The 15,790-nt window shown below is 39.4% G+C and overlaps 1 protein-coding gene across 1 annotated transcript in view; it reads left to right on the forward strand.

The window, feature by feature from the left end:
• The window catches only part of PAX5 (paired box 5), a 424,585-nt gene that overhangs the window by 65,646 nt on the left and 343,149 nt on the right, over window positions 1-15,790 (forward strand). The gene's annotated exons all lie outside the window — the stretch shown is intronic.

Consider the following 15,790-nt stretch of genomic DNA (forward strand, 5'->3'; position numbering starts at 1 on the left):
ACAGTCAAGGCTGTCTAGCCATCTCAGAAGGATAGTTCCACAAACAGGGAAATAGCTGGTTATTGAGAGGATTTCACCACAAGATTATAGGCTCAAGTCCTGTACAGAAACAACAAGAGAGTGAGAGTCGGGTGCATTCATCTATGTATATTCTCTATGTAAAAAGTTGCAGTGCTTCATTGGTTGATGCAGCTGCGACCAAGAAGTGTGTGGGAACTATTTTTTTTTTAATGTTTAGTACTGCATGAGCCTAACTCCAACAAGCAGACAAGACCTTTTACAGAGAACATTTTAATGCTAGAAAGAACATCTCAAACATGAGTTCTGCACCTAGAACAGCGTTATGTTTGTTGGGTCCAGGTAAAAGCAGGTTTCATAAAATAGAATATGGTAATGAGCTTGTGCAAAGCAGAAAACATGCATAGTTAGTGTTCACATTACATATAGTTTTTATGGTACATAAATTTACAGACCATAATAAAGATAAAAGGCAGGGTGAATTTCTCTCAATTACACAATTTGTAATTGTACACTCAAACCGGGATCGGAACCTAGGCCCATTGGTCCCCAAGTGAAAATAAGGACATTTGACTATCAGAATAATAAAACATTGCACAGTCGGTTACAGTGGCTGTGAAGTTAAGATTAAGCTTAATTTTCCATTGAAAATGTGTTTTCGGTTTGCTACTAACTTTGGCATCATTTTCCAAATCTTCACATGATTTAGCAGCCAATATTGTGTCGGGTTACATTTTGGCATATCAAGTTTCGTGCATAATCATCCAGGGTGAAGGTAAATGGGCGAAAGTAAAAAAAAATGTTCTATTTCCATTTGTAGCCTTCATAAAATGTTTTGCTATGCCCTGCATCAAAAACTGCCCAGTAGATTTATTCCAATATGGCATTAAATTATAAGTTTACCGACACTATGGCCTGTTTGTGAATTGGGTTAAATCTGCTCACTAGTGCTTGTGATATTTTAGTTACACAGAGTATTAGATGGGTTTCAAAAGCGTTAATAAATTGTATATCTTGTTTGTTATTTTCAGATGGTGTGTGTAAAGTTCACAGACCCAACTTTTGAAAATGAAAACAAACAAATCCCTATATGTACTGTATGTTTGAGGAACGTGTTGCAGAAGTGTATCCCGCAGCCTAGACCTGTATAGGTTGCTAAAGGCCATTTTCCTGAATTGGCGCCAATTTAATCTGGAAGCAAAGGCCTATCAAGCTCTTAGAAAACATCTACATCGGGGAAGGAGATGCAACGGTTCAGTTAGGTGGGGACATTAAACTCGGATGAAATAGAAAGACAAACATTGTAATGATTGGAGAGAAGGCCTTTCCTTCTCTGTTGCCTCAATTGAGCTACGGACATGTCAGGGTCCTAATATAGCATTCTAAGCTTAGCATTCTAAGATGTCCTACGATTAGAGTATTGGAACATAGGGAGCTCCACTTAATAGACCTTCTGTCTCGACATTCAGATGTCTGTCTTCTTGTTTCTCCTTTTTTAATGTAGAGCAATTTATCTTGTGGATGGAATGTTCTAACATAATTATTTGGGCTATGCTGGTTGTTAAATATCCTCACTGCCCTTTTAGTCCATTGCCTGCAATTCAGGCATATATCTCAGGTTCGAGGCCTTTAATAATCAACATAGGTTTCAGCAACATGCTATAATTATATTTTAGCACATTCCTTGTAGAGCTGATAGTGAAGCAGTCAATGTAGTTGCTCAGAATGCAGTCCAAAGCTATCAGGTGTAGCTCTCTGATAGGAACAGAGATGTGGGGGAGGAGGTTGCATCAGTGAGTTTTGTTTGAACTTAGTCATAGGGTTGCTTTTTTGGAAAGGGTTACCCATCATTCCACTGAGTAACAGAAGTCAATGAAGTCCATAGTTTGCCTTTAATGTGAAGATATGTGGCTGAATGCCAGTTCCCTGGATCACCAGGTCCTGGACAGGTGTAATGGAGCATCACTCTCCTTCATTTGACCACTAGTGCTCCTTGGAGTAATTATATCTCTCTTGACCAAGGCAGATAACAAATGCTTCATTTAGTCTCTTTCCACCGGGTTCCTACCCTCCCATGGTGGTAAACAAACGTCCTCGCCCATTACAGTGTCATAATTTAAAAAATGGAGCCCTGACTAAAACACCAGACTTCTGCAGATGTGCACTGCATGGAGTGTTATAGCCTGCTGACAAGGCCACACCAATTTGGTAAATGCCCTGTCCCCAAATTATAGACCCACAGGCAAAGTACTATACCACTTTTAGATAATTCAATTGAGGGTTGAATGCACCAAATTAAACAGAGTTAAACATAAAGAGAAACATTGTCATTTTGAAATCAAAGTCCTAAACTGGTCATTATTAGCTTCATACCACCCCCTCGTATTAAAAGGAGTTTCCAACGTCCAATTTTCCTAGTGAAACAGTATAGTCAATTGCATTGAACTATTCGAATCAGTAAATTGCTGAGCCACATACAAGTGCTGATTACAAACAAAAAAGCCTTTAATAAACTGTGAAGCTCAAAGCCGCAGAACTATAAAGCTAAAAGAACATTTCACCAACTGCGTGTAAAATGTTCCTAATTAAACAGGAGAAAACAGATAGATCAGTGTTGCAATTTTAGAGCAGAAGATTCGTGACAGCCATTATTGTTATCATGTTATGTTATGTGTATTTGTAAAGTACACCATTACCCACAAGCGTATCCTTGGTTGAGCAGGTTTGTGTGCCTAGCCCTGCATATGGTAGGTTGGTTAGTTGAAAAGCTCCTTGCTCAATTCAAGAAGAGTGGAGGAGGCTTTGATGTAGAGTGGGAGATTCTCCCATGGTCTAGGTGCAATGTGAGAGAACACTTGTACTCCTGATCTAGGTCTGTATATGTGTAGGAGTCCTGTGGGGTGGAAGTGTCCGGGTGGTTGATGGAAGGAGATGCAAAGGTTCAGGTAGGTTTGGCCCTGGAAGGAAGGGGATGCAACTGTTCAGCTAGGTGGGGCCTGTGTTGTGTAGTTTCTTGTTCACCTACCATTCCTGTGATCTAATATAGCCTTATAGCCTGCTGCTGAGGGCTGTACTGGTTGTTAAAGGACCAGACACAGATTTATTGGCCCGAGCCATAGATGAAAGTCTATAACAAGGGAGATGGTCTTTAACAAATGGTATGGCCTGAGGTAGGAGAGCTTTACAGCTATTAGAACATTCCACTTGCAGGGTAGAATGTTTGCAATTAAGAAGGGATAAACATAAAGACAAACATTGGATTGGTGGAGAAGAAGGTCTGTACCAGCCATTACTGGCCATGAGTCATTTAACTGTCTTCAGTGGGGGTCTCAACATTGCATGTTTTTATAAGTCTCCTGAGGTCTCTGGAAAGAAGGTGATGGGACAAATGGTATCTGCAGAACGAAGTGAGTTTCCTTGACTTCGGACAGGTACATGGGAGGAAGAAGTAATCTAAGCATGTTCATGTAGAGTGATATCAAAGCACTAAGGGGGTTCCCTTGTTATGTTGCTTGGTTTCTCTGGCTTCTCAAATTTGAGTTGTGGCAGATTACACAAGATTAGTGTTGACACTATCTTTGTTTATCTGATAATCAGGATCTGGGCGGTGTTAACCTCAAGAAAAAATAAGCATTCTTGAGACAAAATATAAGTTAGAATCACAAAGGTTTATTAAACAATTTAAAGTGCATTACAGAAGGCTAAATATAGTCAGTCTCAAATCAGTTAGTAATGCATTCAAAGAATTAACATATAGCTCAGTCAGATGCAGCAAAAATATCAGAATTATTCTTCCTAGTCCTAAGCATGAGACAAACTGACAAGCATCTGCCCTTCAAGAATGAGGAGGAGATTTATGGCTCCCCTCCAAATGAGCCCTTTTTATAAGAAACTAGATAGTGGAAATGACATAGCATTAAGTGAACACAATGTTGGAAGGCTCAGCCAACGATAATACAGAATCAGATGCACCAATACCAAGCACCATTCCCTAAATAAAAAACTATTAATTCCCTCGTGACCTAATGTAATCGGTTGTGACAGTAAAAATTTAGTTTCACAGAAAACATTAGCAAACTCATACAATGCCTAGAGCCACAGAGAACCGACAGGAAAGACCTTAAATAGTTACATTTGGAAGGAAAGTTTCCTCAGGAGTTCTCAGAGAACAGCATGTCAACATAGAGCATATCATTAGTGCACATTTTGCTATGTGCGGTGAGAGGAGAAATGAAAACAGAATATGCAGCCATGTTGTATTCAATATTCAAAATGGAGTTAGGCCTAGTTTGGACCTAGTTTAACCAGGCACAGGAAAATACGTTTTTGTAAAGTGCAGTGAAGTAGTGTTTGATGTAAAACATCAGGACATCAGACAAACATTGTTAGTCAGAATACATAAAAACTTCTTAATAACCAGCGATGCTTGTTTTATTTCAAGGAGGGGGGCTAGCAAATGTGATGTTTTTGCTAATATGAATTAGTTTGCCTTTTAATGGACAACAATGTTGATACCTGTGTCACACTGTACTATGTTGCCTTCAACAGGACCACAGTCCGTCAACAAGTATGGACACTGTGAAATCAGTAGCCTGTTAGAAACTATGTCAGTTTAAACCTAGGCTTAGGCTTTGGAGTCAGTGGCCTAAGGCTGTCTCTCATTGGGTTTGCAATGTCCTAAAGTTCATAGTCTGCTAATGAAACAACTTCGATCAGTTTTGTAACTTTCTTAATAACCAGAATTGTATTTTAATCCAGGATGCCATGGAATAGCGGGTTTGATACTTGATACTGTACTCTCTCTAAGGGTTTCTAACCTCAAAGCAGAGAATAATAAAAGGAGGCAGTACCCAATAATTGCAATACCACCCACAGTTTAAAAAGAACTTGCTGAATTCTATTTGGAGCGCATTGCTAGCTCAGATGCCCCTCTGCCCAGCTGCACCCTTATGCAGGGACATAAATAATCATAAAGAGCTCACAAACATAGAAACAACAAATATATTGCTTTCTGAGATAATGAAAGGCTACTGTGCTGGATGCTTCCTAGTCATAGTACTGACTAAGATGCCTTTCTGTGGCTATTTGGGGGTTGTTTGCACTTAGGCCTCCATAACGTTATGTCCATAGAAGCTCTCCACGCCAAACATGTGTCCTTTTTCCCAATATCATGGGGATTCTAAAAGTGCCCATTGATTGTGACTTCTCCTGGAGGGGACTGAGAAATTGGCCAAAATATAGCTTGCTTTTGTTTTTTAGGGGAAAAATTTGAAAAATGTGCTGCATAAGAAATTGTCGTTTTTTCCCTGCAAAGGGCGTCAATGAAAAGTTTGTGGTGCTAAAATCACCATGTTCCCAGCTATCAGGAACAGGCAGACATAATTCATAAAAACATTTTTTTACCACAGTTTTGGCTTTTTACTGGGAGATAAACCATTTTTCCTATTTTTTATGCTTTCAACCTCATTCCAGTTTGTAGTAGGAACGGGTATGAAACCACTGGTGGATCCCAGAAAGTTACACATTTCTGAAACCCAGACAAAATTCTGAATTTAGCAAGGGGTCATTTGTGTATATCCTTCAAGGTTTCCCCAAATAAACTAAGTGTTGAATTAAAAAAAAGATAAAAAATTAGTAGGAAAAGATGGGCATTTGTGACAACTTTTTCATTTATAACTTCCCATCACGATGGCTGATTTACAAAAGCAATATACTGTTTCATCTGCTAGTCACTTCTGCTTTTGGGGCTATATAGGGTTTGTGGGTTTTCAAAGAACTCGAGGTACTTAGAGCCAAACTTTGAGTGTTTTTTCATTGTGTACCCAGTATACAGCAATTCATATGGTAAAATATAAATAGTAAGATATAAGTATTAAGGAAACCTATGTATTTCTGAAATGAGCACAAGATATGAAGTTTAGAAGCAAGGGTTATTAACACATCTTTGAACTTGTTGGTACCCATACTAACGTGTGAATTAGAGGGCATTTCTCAAAATTATTTCTTTCTTACACACTGTCTTAGATTTGGAAGGCACACATGCAGATAAATACTCATGTTAATAACACGTGTTCTACTATTCTGTGTTCCTCTAAGTCTCCTGATAAAAATGGTACCTCACTTGTGTGGTTAGGCCTGGTGACCACTAAAGGAAACCGGCCAAAATGCATCATGGACACATCTCATTCTTCCAGTGAAAACTGACTTTTTTGCAATTTGCCTAGCTGTGAATTTTGGGCACTAGTTCCGCCAGCACCTACGGAAACCTAATAAACCTATACATTTTTTAAAACTATACGCCTAGAGAAATTCAGGATGGGGTGACTTGTGTGGCTCTCACTAGGCTGTGTTACCCAGAATCCTTTGCAAACCTGAAAACTTGACTAAAAATACTTTCCTCACATTTCTGTGATAGAAAGTACTGGAATCTGCAGGGAGCTACTAACTTCCTTCCACCCAGCATTCCTTCAAGTATTCTGATACAAATGATATCTTACTTGTGTGGGTAAGCCTGTTGCCCGCAAAAGGAAACAGGCCAAAACGCATCTTGGACGTATCACATTCTTCCACTGAAAATTGTCTTTTTTTTTGCAATGAGCCTAGCTGTGGATGTTGGGCATTAGCTCAGCCGTCACCTATGGAAACCCAGCAAATCTATGTATGTTTCAAAACTAGACACCTAGAGGAATCCAGGATGGGGTGACAATCATGGCTCTCACTATGCTTTGCTACCCAGAATCCTTTGCAAACCTGAAAGTTTGACTAAAACACGTGTCCTCACATTTGTGTGACCGAAAGTTCCGGTGTCTGCAGGAAGCAACAACCATCCTTCGACAGAGCATTCCTCCAGTTCTTCTGATAAAAATGATACCTCACTTGAGTGGATGGCATAGTGCCCGCAACATGAAATGGCCCAAAACTCAACGTGGACACATCACATTTTTCCACTGAAAACCTACCCTTTTTTTTTGCAATTTGCCTAGCTGTGGGTTTTGGGCTCTAGCTCAGCTGGCATCTAGGGAGCCCTAGCAAACCTTACTTTTTTTAAAACTAGACACCAAGAGGAATCCAGGATGGGATGGCTCATGTGGTTCTCACCAGGTTGTGTTACCCATAATCCCTTGCATATCTCAGAGTTTGACTCAAAAACACATTTTCCTCTCACTTCAGTGATCAAACGTTCTGGGAGCTGCAGGGAGCAAGCAACTTCCTTCCACCCAGCATCTTCTGATAAAAATGATACCTCACTTGTGTGGCTGGGCCTAGTGTCTGTGACAGGTCAAATCAAAACAGGGTAAATGAGGGTTCCTTTGCAAGGACTCTCATTGATGTTAGTTTAATGCATTCCTGTCACGGGCCCTAGGCCCACCCACACAAGTGGGGCAACATTTTTACTGGGACAAGTGGGAAAATGCTGGGTGGTAGGAATGTTGTGATTTTCTTCTGATTCTGGAAGAATATGGTATAGAAATGCAAGGAAAAATTGATTTCACTCAAAGTTTGAGGTTTGCCGGATATTGTGGATAAGAAAACTTGATGTGATCCACAGGAAGCACACTACCTTTTACTCCCCTGGGTGTCTAGTTTAAGAAAATACCTAGAGTTGGTACATTTTCCCTAGAGGCAATGTAAATCCTGTCAGACAAAGACCTAAAAGACATATAATGCTGCACAACCATCTATTCCTCAAGTACATACACATACTGGTTGGATTTTGCACGAGGGTGAGTGAATGGTTCAAAATTTAAATTTCATTAACAAGAGATTTTACAAAATATGAAATACACTGTTAAAAAACTGAACCAATGACTCAGCACGTGAGCCATAAAGCTGCGACAAGGCTCCAATCACTTTACAGGCCATTAATACTCCTTTCATGCATGACACACACAAAACACGTTCACACTGCCAGCTGTGGCCTCAGCACATTACAGCACTCACATCAACAGACAGTGCCGTTCATGGACCTATCCCTTCCAAACACCCGCATGACTGACACAGCAAACACACTGGCTGGTGGATTTCAGATTGTTTAGACTGCCGTTTGGCTTGCAGTGTGTGTGTAGTCACCAGCAGCAAGTCACTACACACACCCCCAGCCAGATGCCAGTCCACACACACCACCAGCCAGGCACCAGTCCACGGACTTTGCCAGCTAAGCACCAGTCCACGTACACTGCCACCCAAAGGCCGGCTCACATACACCACCAGCTAAGACCTAGTCCACGCACAGCACCAGCTTAGCGCCAGTCCACACACTCCACCTGCCAGATGCCAGTCTATGAACACCGCCAACCAAGCGCCGTCTATACACACAACCAGCCAGGCACCAGTCCACATACACCGCCAGTCAGGTGCCAGTCCACACACATTACCATCACATTTTTTAGGAAAAAAAAACACAAGACAATTTGAAGTAGATGAAAAATCAGCTATTACTGAAAACAAAACACAACAGGTCTAACTTAATAAATCAAACTACTGCCAACCATGAAACTGAACAAAAAATATGAAATGATACAGACCAGTCAGTTCACTTTTAGCTCACGGTTGCTCCCAATAATTCAGTTGCAGGTGGTACTGTTAAAAAAAGCGGCAGATATAGCCCAGGATTAGAAGGACACTCATGACAGTACATACAACTCTTCTTCCAAACTCCTCTTTGGATACAGACTGTACATCTCCTACAGGGAAAGTTTTTTTTAAGATGTGGGAGGAACGTAATCAGAAAAGTGGTGATCTTTCGATCTAGCCACATCTTCCCCCACTCCAACTCTAAGAAAACGTGCCTTCTCCACTACAACAAGGATCCCTATCACAGACTGCTGAAAGTGAACAAAAGTCATGTTTGAATTTCAGGAACAATCTTTGAATCCAACAAAAGCATTGAAGGTTGCTAAATGAAACAAATGAATAGCCAACTTCGTATACCAAATGTAAGCCTTACGAGAAGCAGTGTAAGGCTCCAAACTCTGATCTACTCTATCTGCACCACCGATATGCTTATTGTAGTCTAAAATGCACATAGGTTTGCACTCTTCAGCAACCTGACCCCAAACAGACACAGGTGATGAACTTCCATCATGAATATTTTTCAGCATGTAGGTATCTTTCCTGTCTGAAAATTTCACAGCTAGAAGTTCATCACTATGGGCACATGTTACAGGGTGGCCTATGGGGGAAGCCCGAGCTATTCCACCATGGGTGAGTGATAGGACAGCTTGGAGCTGTCCTCAGCACACACCCATCGGTGCTGTGGACGGATCAGCACCAAAGCGGTTAAAACTGAATACTTGCCTTACATTTATATGTGATTTACAGTCCGAAACTGCACATCACAGAGTGTTTATGGCTAAGCTAACTCTTTAACTATGGAATGTGCTATTGTGTTACTTGATGATGATTTTGACCAGTTGTACATGTAAATGAATGTTAAACTTTGTCAACAGTGTCCCCAAGTGGTGAAACAATTTTCATAAGCTCATCATTATACAAAAGTTAGTTAATGTATTTGAATTTGATTGATTGATGTTCGCTAAGCCAAATCTTGAAAAATGAATTAATGGTTCACCAAGAAAAGTAGAAAGTGTGCAAAAATATTAAGTAGCAGTTAGATCCTAAAAGACAACAGGAACAGCTACTCAACAACTCACTAGACACAGAGGGCATCGAAACGAATTCCCAGCATGTTCACTTCGACACAATAAAATGCAATCTGTAAAATGTATAGTGCCTCCTCACCTCCTAACCCAAAACATCTTGCACTGTTTAAAGTGAAGTGGCACAGCTCTTTTCCAAAAGCAGCTCTGAGCTGTGGCATGCCAACATGGATGACAAAAGCTGCATCGGGAAAGCCCAGATATCCTGGTAATATTAGACCTCCACAAGGATGCAAATTGATAATCAAACATTGGGACAATGTGGCCTTGACTTGGTAATCCCCCTTAAAAAGGTTCCACAAGAATGACGCCGGATTTAGGCCTTCATCCTGCTTAGTATTCTGTGATTCTCCAAAGCCTGATTCTCTTTTTGTCTACTGCCGCCTCTGTGGGGTCAGCATGACGGGTTTAACACAACAGGCTCACTGAAGCATGATGATACTTTTGACTGCCAAGGCCAACATCTTAGCAGTTTTAGGAAACCAGAACCCTTTTGTAGGTTACTTCTGTGCTTTCCCTTCTAGTTGTCCTCAACAATCTTGCAGCAGGCTTCTCGTGCTACAGAACAGCTACTCTGACCACCTCCTTAGGTTGTCTGGCTTGCCGCTCTTCTGTGTCTTAGCGCTATTTGCTGTCAGTGGTCAAAAAGACAGTGAAGGCAGCCATGAAATGTAGGATGGCCTTTTTAAGTGGATACGAAGAACTATATTCTGGAAGCAATATCTCATGTGCCCCTAGCAGCAATCCTTCATATATCATAATCCATTAATGGCCATGTTTACCGTTCCTGCCATTATCACTTCGCAGAGCCTGTGTGATGTCATATTTTGCAAGCCAAGGTGTCATCAGCCATTTTATAACCTAACAAACAAATTCTTGTAAATAAAAGCTACGAGAATATTTAAAACCAGAGTAATTTAAAAAAAGCAATTTGCAGCATTGAGCAATGGAGGGAAACAAAATGGGAAGAGGGTAGCCATTAGAAGAGAAGGAATAAATGAGGGGGAGAGAGGCATCAGAAGGGGCAGGGAACTATGTCCAATAGTGGTCCATAAATCACAGGGTTCAGTGGATTTAAAGTACTTCAGGATTTCATGCACTTTCAACCTGTCTCTTAAATAGGAGAAGGGAGCTGCTTGTTTCTTATGAATGTGACCAGTGGACAAATGATTAATTCCCTTCTCTAAGTTGCTCATCAAATGACTCCCGTAAATTCTGAGAAACAGTATTTTAAATAGCTTAATGTTATTTGACTAGATGCACAGAAATGTTTGCAATGCACTCCGGAGTCTTACTTCTGAGTATATTTGTTTTGGGAATTCACAAAGAATTCAGGAGTATTCCTGAGAATCTGTAACTATTGTAAATTTCTAGAAATACACTTAAGATTTAATTGTGTTTCTCTCTGGGAAAATGTTATTTTTCACTGGGATGCAACACATTTTCTTCAGCCCCCACCAATCTTTGGGTCTGTTCTGCCTTGTATCACCATGAAAACGGAAGTAATTAAACTGTTGACAGGAATAAACCCAAGTGCATTTTCACGGTGGGAAAGTATCTTCAAAAGGTTTGTGAGTATCCACAGGTTTTGGGTGTTACCACTTTCTAGAGGAGGCCTCACCCTGGAATTCCCCTAAATGCACCTTCGTATGCAGATTTGCTTACTCAGACAATTCACCACACTCCTGGAATTTATCAAGGGAAGAAATCCATTGCCGAGCGCAGGCTCACTTCCTGTAAAATATGAATGTTACCCAGATCTACACCAAGATTTGTATGCATTTCTAGTTCACCAGCTCAGAGCTTGGAAGCAGTTTATCATTGACTAAATTAAGATTTACAAAAGTGGTTTTAATTGAGAAGCAGTATTCTAAAAATCTCCATGAAGTTATAGGTAGCAATTAAATAATATATTTGTATAAAGGCACTTTCAAAATTTTAAATTATAAATTGATTTCACAGTTATCACTACGTTGTTATTTAGGGTTGAATTTTTTTTTAAACTCTTTATGCAGTGTAGCTGATGTGTTGTTAAGGTTTACTCTGAAATTCTCAAAAATCATAAAATCCAGACTCTGTAGATTACGAAAAATAGTATCAAATTCCCACACTTGGTAGGATCTATAGTCAAGTGGCTAAATTGTTGCTGACACTACAGGGTGGAAAGCTGGGTTCTGGGTTTATCCTGGATCACAAAACATACTGAAGGCTATCCAAGCCACTATATTTCCTGCAAATTGTAAATATGTTTTCGGTACAAACCACTATATGGTGTGAGTTCTAGTATTGTCCCAAATGCTTATTCCCTGTACATCACTTTCTGGTTAGAAGTTGAGAATGTCAACTGCACATGTCAGTTTTATGCACGCCTCTTAATTTTTAAGATGCTCCTATATCATTTAAATGAATCTGTATATCTCATTACAGAATTGTTACATCCACCAAATCAATCTAACCACTACACTGCAAGTTAAATATGTAATTGATATTAATAAGTTAAGCATGTAGCTAACATGTCTTGAAGACGACATAGTGGATGCACAATTTTAGGTCATTTCCTAGCTCGATATAGTTGCATACAGCCACGTTGTGGGTACTTGCTCCTAAAAGATAGGTCTGTGCTGTACCACATATCTTATAAAACAACAGGAAAATCAGCAACAATGGAAAGTCTGCGGGAATTTTGTATACATCCCTAAGACAAAGAGACCATAATGGGGAAATTAGTCAGTGGTTGTGAGCCGAGACAGGTTTTTTAAAGAATAATCCATACATTAGGAAAGAAACATGAGAAACATAAAAAAGGATATTCTAAGAATGTTAATGCCCTTATTAGGCTGGCAGTAGTTACCTGAGACCACTATTGTTTGTTGTTGTGGGTAAGGACCCGGGACCATTCAGCACTATTCTTGCATAAATGTAGTACTTAATAATGTCAATGCTCACAACTCACTTTCAAATAAATGAAAATGTTTTAATCCAAATAGAAATGTATCTCTCAATAAGTGTGAACAGATGGTGACTGAAAAACAAAAGTCATTAAACAAATTCCATAAATACTTTTTTATGCATCGGGAGATGATTGGTGGTGGCTGGTACTACGAACTATGTTTTTGCAGCCAGACATTTTTTTGGCCTAAACTATGCTTGGCATACCATTAATGCAAACCTTTTTGAAACTGTCCCTTTGCTGATAGTGTCCCTCACCAAATCATATTCAGTAATACCACCTGCTACCAATAGAGGGCAAAGGGGTCTGAAACGATTTATTTTCGTTCTTAAATATAGGTCTGGCTGATTGACATCCAGTGAATATCATCTACACAGTACTGGTAGTACACAAATGTCACACTCCCTTAAATTCAACAGTTCATGGTAGAGACAGTTGTTTTGCCATGTGGCTTTTAGGTTTTTGTGTGTATAGTTTGATTGTTAAATGTTCATTACTTTGTTTAAGTAAGAACCCCCACCTTTTAATTTCCTTTTCAATAAAATATGGATAGTACCTCGAAGGTCAGTTCTTTCAAGAGCTGCCTTCACCAGATCACATTCATAAAAAGCAGAAACCTATTCGGGCCACACTGCACTTCAAGGCACATCCTCCAAAAGAATGGGATTTTTCGACCTGTTAGTAACTGCCTCGTACTGAGGTTGGGTATGGTCCTCTGCTGCAGTAACACTCCTTGGCCATGATACTTTCACATTAAACTTTGCATCACGTGGCTTTATACATTGAACAGAACAAATCACATGAGACAGGAATGTGCTGAAATTTAAAGTTAGCAGTTTTGATCAAAAAGGAGATAACTTATAAGAAATCTGTTATTATCGTGTTACATTTACCAATAAATTGACAGACCCCACTGTCGGAGATCCTCATCGGTTGTAATTCTCCAAACAGTTCACTATAATCGGAATTTATGTTTGCAATGCAGTAACTTCCTGTTGCTCTCCTTTTCTGTGCCCTGTTGTGGTTGCTTGATGTTCCATTTCCTTATGTGCGTTTGCTGCCTTCCTTTGCCTCAAATGTCTTCACATCTCAAGCTCACCAGAGGACCCATGCCTCTTGTGGGAGTTACCATCTGACACCCTCTTTTACATGTGCTTCATGCAGGCACAATATCTTTAAACTTTTCAAAGTCTTCATAGCATTTCATACCAACATGAGCAGCTACTTTCCTTTTCACCTGAGCACCCCTGAAAACAGCATTTATTAATGTAGCTTAAGTACTGTTTAGTTGCATCATTGACTTTTCTTTAAATTGTTCAGCCATATAAGCTTCCAAAGCTCACATATGCGACCTGTCAGATTCCAAGTCACCAGTCTTCTTACTGAAATTCACATGCAATTGTATGCAATGCATTATTTAACCTAATTTCAGTTTGGGACACATGGCTAAGAATTGTTGAGTCACCCTTCTCCAACGTGAAAGTCCAGTGTTATGATTAAATATTTAAAAAATGCTTCAGCATTATTCCTCCTGAACTGTTTTCAACTCCAGAATATATCACTGGAGATTAAGGCAGAGATTTTGTCATAATCCCATACTCCCCATTTAGTTTTTTTTACATCTTGGCTTAAGCAATGTATGTGTGTGTTGTTTCTCTGTTCAAATGGCTGCTTGATTGTACATAAAATGTGCCTCTTGGTCAAATTTCAGTGAAATTATTTTGTCAGCGACCCTTTCTGTTGCAGTGACAGATTTATATCATTGGCAGTATTGCTAATTTTATTGCAGTCCAGAAGTCTCATATCATGGAGCCACACAAACTGTCCAGACTAATATGTCTGACTCTCGTAGACAACCCATCGTTGTTAGTGGTGATGCCTTTGCACTGCAACGAGTCCTCATCAGTCACTGGCACCTATTAGAATGTGGTGCAAATCTAATTGCTTGAAGTTGAATAGCTATTTGTTGAGTCATATGTAAGGGCAGTGCCCATCAGTAGTTTAGCCCTCATGAGCATAATCTTCACTGGTTCCATGGTTTCATCATGGATCTGCATCTCTTGATTGTAGTTTGCACAGTTTATTTGGTAACAAGTTCAAGTAAGGAAAATCTCATAATAAATGAGATCAGGTCTTTGCCTAATTTGGGAATATCTATCAGAGTATATTCTAGTCAGCAGTTTCTGTCTTCAGATTTATACCATTTTCATAGAATGCTCCACTTGTTTTGAGGATGCTAATATTCTGTGACTGAAATATCTGATCCAATACGCATAATTTGACGCCATAAACCTTTATTTTTGGTGATGACTAGTTGTAAGGAAGATGTTAGCATCAGTTTGTGAGTCGTCCCTTAAACCTTCGGGAATTGATGCAGGAGCACTAATACCCGGATATGTCAATTGGATGTTCATTTTTTAATGATTGATCTGTGATTCCACAGCTGTCAACATAATATACTAATCACGCATGAAAAATGCATTCTACATTTTTCCCTCACCTGAGGGTATCCTTCACTGAGTAAATGTTATATAATGGAGATCCCTACTATGCCTCTATGGGCAGCAGATTTTTAGGTTTACATTATGATCTGTATGAGTGTTGGCATCTGACGTTTTGCTTGTACAGATCATCGTGGAAATAATGACTTATCCTTAGCCCGCTTCGACTAGGCTTTTCTTTTTCAGTGTTGCAACAGTAGTAGTATTTTGTTGCTGATTGAATGCTGCCTAGTAGATTCTTAAATCAAAAGCAAAAGATGGATTTCAGAGGCTATATAAACTGGTTATTGAAAGTTGGTCCTTTTTTATTGCTTATCGTTAGTATGATCATGAGGGAATTGTCAATCTTTGCAATATATATGATATTGAACTGTTTGGTTGCTGAAGATGTGTTGATATGTTTGAAAGAAATGTATTGTATCAATATTTACTTAGACACAGGAATCTAAATATAACTTCTAAAAACAACATATGCCATTGATTACGCAATAATACAAGTAAAGTTCACATATTGTATCATGTTCAGGTTTCAGAACCTTCAGCGTCCTTCAAGCCACTTAAAATGAATCAGTGAATTTTTGCTTGACAGTTACGTTAGATATTTTCATTAAGTGTAACATATTCCAGTTGATACTATAGCTTGAAATTTTGCTAAAACTGCT

This window comes from Pleurodeles waltl, chromosome 1_2, assembly GCF_031143425.1.
Source record: "Pleurodeles waltl isolate 20211129_DDA chromosome 1_2, aPleWal1.hap1.20221129, whole genome shotgun sequence".
In the NCBI taxonomy this organism is placed as follows: Eukaryota; Metazoa; Chordata; class Amphibia; order Caudata; family Salamandridae; genus Pleurodeles; species Pleurodeles waltl.